This window comes from Ascaphus truei, chromosome 2, assembly GCF_040206685.1.
Source record: "Ascaphus truei isolate aAscTru1 chromosome 2, aAscTru1.hap1, whole genome shotgun sequence".
NCBI lineage: Eukaryota > Metazoa > Chordata > Amphibia > Anura > Ascaphidae > Ascaphus > Ascaphus truei.
The window spans coordinates 422,074,232-422,080,702 of NC_134484.1; positions in this window are offsets into that span (position 1 = coordinate 422,074,232).

A 6,471-nucleotide genomic window follows, 5' to 3' on the forward strand; every position below is an offset into this window, starting at 1 on the left:
ATCTTGCGAGATGACTTTTCCGGTATGTCGCTAAAGTATTTATCGCTCAAAAAGTCCATTACCACACTTTAATGAGTTGGTTAGATTCACTAAAGATTCATAATGTGTTTAACGATCAATACATTACCTTGTGATATTGCTTTAAATTAGAATGCAAATGAGTATAACCAGGCATTATAAAAGTTATGGTGGGTGAAAAAAGTGAAAAAACCTCCACCTTACAGTGTACAGTAAATAAAAATACCACTTGTGGGTACATTTGCAATCCTTCCCCATTATCGCTTAGCAAACAATATTTGTACTACAGCCAGGGATTCTGGGTAATGAAATGCAAATGAGCACTCACAGTGAGTCACGCTTTACTTCTTCTACATTTTAATATGTAAATGAGTAATTACTACAAAATTACTCACATACTTTCTTTGACAGGGCCTTAACCACTTTCCATCAGACAGTTAGAAAAGCCTCCTGTTTAAACTGCAGGGGATTGCTCGAGCACAGGGGAGGTGGGTGCTGATCAGAGAAAGATCCCAAGGAACCAGGCCCTCTATTCCAGGACACAGCAGTCCCTGGAACCTGTCAGAGGGTGCACCCCATGGACACCAACCCAGACCCGGACTGAGGGAAAGAGCCCATGATATCTGGTAATCCTTTGGAATGTGGGTCAGAGGCTGGTAAGAGGCCTATCTTCCCAGCCCTGCAGATAGGGACTGGGAAGTGTGTCAGCCTTTACAAAGAGATAGGCCGATTTTGTTTATTTTGAATGCTGAAACAGCTGTGTTGTTTTGAAGCTACATGCTAAATAAAAGCCAATGTATATTCCCCTAAATCTGTGTCTCTTTGGTTATACCTCTGCGCTCGTCTCCTACATATGGTGTTTGAAGTGGGATGGGAAGTGGCCCTTGAATTTCAAAGGGGCCCTGGAGACCATCCAAGAAAATTGTTGTGCTTTTGTTTGCCCACAGCTCCTGCAAAAGCTTGAGCAACAAAAGCAATAACAAAAGAACCACGTGAAGAAGTGACCAGAAATAACGGGCTACGCATCCAGGCAGGAAAGTTAAACTGCGCTGGAGAAAGCCACAAAGCCACAGTCTGACTGGGGGGACTGTGACAGATGGTGACCTATACAAGGTACTGACTCTGTGACCAAAGTCTACTACGTGTGTGAAATAAAATAAAACCCCATGGGTTTTTTAAATGGCCATTCAGAAAAATAAAAAGTCTACAGAGACACCTGTCAGAGCTATGAACTCTGCCAGGAAAGTTCGTCCACCTGTAGAACTACCAGCTGGGGTTCTAGCATATACGGAGAAAATCGCTGTAATAGCACCTCCAAAGGTCAGGAGGAAGAATACACCTGATACTGCCAAAATGCAGGGTTGTGTTCCTGTAAAGTACCTGGCCACATGGAAGAGTGTCCCGTCCGGTCCTACAAGGATACTGAGGATGATGATGTCTCTTATGTGGGCCCAGAAACGTGAGGCACCCACAAAACACACCTAGAATGTGGAGTTACCTAAACCCTGTACACACCAAAAAGACAGGTCTCTACGACCATAAATGTGATTGGCGGCAAGAGTAGAAGCAGCTGAATGCCAAATATTTCCTCCAGCTAATGTAACTGCAAGAAAATCATGCTGGATGCAGTGAAACTGCTGAAGTTTCAAACAAAGAAGGAGACCACAATATCCCTGATGGGACGGTGTCGTTCAAAGCAAAAAAGGCGGAAAAAGAAAATATGTTTTCAGCTTATCGTGGAAGTTGTAGACACGTCCGCAGATGACCGTGTGACATCAGAGATGTCCTGCAGCCAGAGTGAATGGAAGATTCGGCCCGGGAATGGCAGAAGCTCCAGAGGGCCCAAGTCAGAATTCATGTACCCCGAAGAAGTGTCTGTCTGATTCTGACAGTGAGAACCCCTCAACAAACAATACCAGGGAATTGGAGTCAGAACCAATAAGTGACGATCCTTTGACCAGCCCTGAAGATCCACTGCAAACTGCCAGGCATGACAGTAATCTGCGAAATCACAGTTGTATATGAGTGCTCAAGTACTTTCAGTAAAAGTCTTATGGAAAAGATTCTTTGAAGTACTTAAAACATTTCTGAGTGGGTGATAAACAAGGTGATTTTGGAGATGAGACTTACAATATTAGAAAGAATAAATGAAAAAAATGGAACAAGCAAAGAGATAGGGGATGGTTGGATAAGAAAGAGGCTGCTATATTCATATCTCAGTTTAATTGTGATAGTAATTAGGTTAAAACTATCATACACAAGCATTGGGATCTGCTCTGTATGGATTTTATCTACATACATTTGTGGAGTCTGGACCAAGGTTTGTCTTTAGATGAGTAGAAGGCAAGGTCCAGGCACTCGGTCTTCAATATAACAAGTTTATTTCAGCATAACAAATCCAACGTTTTGATTGCAAATGCAGTCTTAGTCAAGGTGAGAGCTGACAAAAAATTCTAAATAGTCCCTTAAGATGCCCCCCCACTTACCCATCTTAAGTCACTGCAGGTGATGACTGGCGCGAAAATCGGAGTGGTGATGACGTCACCGCCGCGATGGACAACCACGCATGTGAAGAAGCCTAAGGCCCGGGCCATAGAGGGGTGAGGCGATCCGAACCGCGCTGATGCTGAGGCTCGCCTGCTGAAATCTGGGCGATTTCATGCCCATACAGGCGAGCCAGCGGGCGCGATCGGAGCCGGGAGGAGGTGGTTGGAGGCGGGGCAGTGACGTCGCTGGGCCAATTGCCCGCGACGCACTGACGTCGACGTCACGGCGCCGACGTCACGGCGCCGTGACGTCGACACTGCTGTGCTGGGATTGGAGGTTTTCAGCCGACAGCGCGCTGAAAAACAGCTTGGCACTCGGCTGAAACCTCCATCTCGTCAGCACGCCTGCGGATGCTCGCGTGAGCCCCCTCTCAAGGCATCCTCATTGAGGATGCAGGGCTCAGCGCGGAGCGTCCGCACGCCTCAGCGCGGCCTGTCCTTCTATGGACTCGGCCTAACACTCAGTGTAGGTCTAACGTCAGTGTATGGGCAGTCAAAGTGTGTGCAACGCCTCATCACACTCTAATCATAATGGCCACTCCTCCTGTAGCATAGTAAACAAGCAGCCAATCCCATAAAATAATGTCAGAATAACTTACCAGTACCACAACAGAGGTCCGCGCATGCGCATATCACACCACAACAAAGTGGGGATCCAGCGCATGCACGAGACGATCCAAAGCTGTAATACTAAAACAAACCTACCCTGATAAGGCAAAAAGACAACCAATAAGGTAAACTGGCTAAAAGCAAGAAAGAGGATAGGTAGCTACAACAGCATAAAGCAGTGACTAAAGGAGCAAACATGAACCTCCCCCCAAAAAACGGAATAAACAAAGAACCAATCCTAGCACCCAGGGAGGGTAATAAAGGGTAAAAAACCCTTAAGATCAATAATACACAACATACATCAACTAATGGTGTATTTACAAATGATACAGTGCAACTAATAAACATGATACACAATAAGAGACCCAAAAGACAATAACAAACAACATAGACAAAAACAATATGAAACACGCATAGACAGAAGTGTCATCACAGCCAAACTATAATGAGGCATACTCAAATATCAAAATCCTCCAAATACAAATACATAAATAAACACAACAGGAGAGTCGTTGACGCAGGTCCATCATAAAAGTGCACAATCACCGCCTGTCAAGGAAACATTTAAGGTTCAGTTGTTCGTTGAGACCACCTTCAATACTAGTCCTAAGATGGAACATCCAATAAGCCTCCCTTCAAGGAGCGCAATGTCCCTATCCAAAGCCCCCTTAAGTGGGCGTACGACCTTAATGCCCTTAACTCTCAATGATGCAATGGGATGCCTATGCTGCACACAATGCTGTACCAATGCTGTGGGGTCAGTACCCTTCCTGATGACACTTTTGTGCTCAATAAACCTCTGTTTAAGCATTCTAGTTTCTTGCCAACATAGAGCAACCCACATGGACATCTCAGGAAATACACTACATGTGTGGTTATACATGTAATGCGATGTTTAAAGTTGAATATTATTTAAATTGTTTCATTTTTTCATTGTGCAACGTTTTATAAATATTTCAGTGTTTTCTAAAACATACAGTAAGTACTGTATAACATTTCACATACTGTAATGGTTGGTTAAAATTAGTCAGTCCCCAAAAGAAGTTCACACAGTTCCCTCAGTCAGTCCCACAATAATTTTCTCGGGGGCGTCTCTTGTTCACATACACACATGCGCCTAAATGTGATGACACGCATATGCGTTTCAACAAGGTTCCAATGAGACATACTGTACAGTAGGCGCGTGCGCCTAGCTGTCCACCAATTGTTCAGTATCTACTGTAGAAGCTGCTCAGCCAATGATATTGCTGGACTACATTTTTGCGAATTACTGTTGACAGCTGATGAAGCTGGAAATCTTTTTGGTACATGCAAGCGTGCTGGTATCTGTACGTGAAATCCTGCTCAGGCTGCAGGTATCCAGGCGGGGACAGATTGCAAGGGTTGCCGGTCAGCAGGTTTTCACTGACGGTCGGACCGTTATTGAAAACCGGTGCTGGCGTAGGCGCATTGCTTGCCAGGGACTGACGATTCTTAGTTGGTTTTACCATGACCTTTCACCTTTTGAAGTCTCCATGATCAAAGACACTGGAAAAATCTGGCACAACACACCAATACCCTCATCTAACTCCGGATGCAGGATGAATACGAAAAAACACGGATCGATACATAACTGGTGAAAATTTTTAAAGTCATACTTTTCGATAAAAAATATTGATAAATTTGACCAACTGTGGCCATCTTATCATCTGCTGCATTAATTGCGGACCATATTAAATAAGCGTAAGTTATGTCGGGCTTTTTGAACACGTACTGCGGTGTTGTACTCATTTCGGAACTCTCTGAACAATAGAACACCAGACACTGTGCATTGAGTTTTTAATATGAAATGCCTAAATTGATACAGTATTGTAACTTCTTCAGTACCAAGGTCAATTCACAATGGACCACTGTGGTATTTTTTAAACACCTGCAAGTCGACACATTACTGAAGTACATGTACAGTACTGTAGTGTACACATTAGAATTCATTAAAATTCATGAATATCTGCCACCTGGCGGATACGCGAAGAATTGCACCCAATTAAATCCGAACCATTATCATTAAACAGATCAACCACGGGTGACGGCCGGCATGAATGCGGCATGAATACGGCATGAATGTGGCATGAACGCGGTGAAGCGCGTGGCATTCTAAAAAAGCCAACGCAAAATGACCGAGAAGTGTTAAAATAAAAGCTGCCGCGGCTGTACCTGATAAGTAGGACTGGACCAGTTTAAAGCATGCTTTGCTATTCCAGAGCACTGGAGTTTGTTAAGCAGGATAGCATGATCAACAGTATAAAAAGCCTTTGCAAAATCTAGGAATATTGCACCAGTGAATTGTTCCCGTTCCATGCCACACTTAATTTAATTTCAAACTTTTAGCAGGGCAGTTACCTATGGTCCCCCTCTTGTGGTTTGGGTGCCTGTATCCTTGGTTGCATTCGGGATGCACATTGATTGCCTAGACAACCCATGTATTTCTGAATTCTGGTTTCTCACGCAGTGCGTCTGATGTCGAATGCGCTTGCTTTGTATGTACACGTGTGGCATCATAGTGGCGTGCGCAAAACCGGGAGAACCAGTTGGTACTTAAGACCTAAACTTAGGTCTGTATCTAACTCCTTGATAAAGTCCCACACGTAGTAGTGCCTCCCTTTCAAATTCATGTCTCAAGAATAAAGATCTTTTTCTATTAAAAAATTTGACCCTGACTCCCATGTGCTGCTTCAACTTTGTTTGATGACTGTCATCTACTCCGTGAATAATTGGAAAAGGAGATAGAAGCTAACACCGAGCTACAGAGTGATCTGCTCACACTCACCAGTCACTGTAGGACTGTGATGAACATGGAGAGTCACTTGCATAGTGACTCAGAAGACCTGACGACTGAGCTGAAGATGGCAAACGCTATTATTACCGACATGGTCAAGAAACAGTGTTGCTCAGATGAAGTTATTTCTGACGGGAAGCAGAGGTATGAGGAGCCTCAGAAGAAGATCCTCAGTCTCAGAATAGAGCTTAAACTCTCAGAAGGAGTCTCACAGTCTCCGCACAAAGCTGGGAATCTCTCAAATGGAGTTTTTGAGGCTTAGTGCACACCTGGGAGTCTATCAGGAAGAGATTTGCAGTCTCAATTCAGAGCTGGAAGTCTCTCAGAAACCTTGATAAAGAGCTCACGCTCGAAATGAGTTGGTGGGGGTCCCTGTACCCCGTAATGTAGCTGTATCTTTTTGCTGGTTCCATGAAATCATTTTTCTATGGGCACACGCTCTCCTTGATTTCATTTAATTTAGTTTTTTTTCCCCTGAGAAAC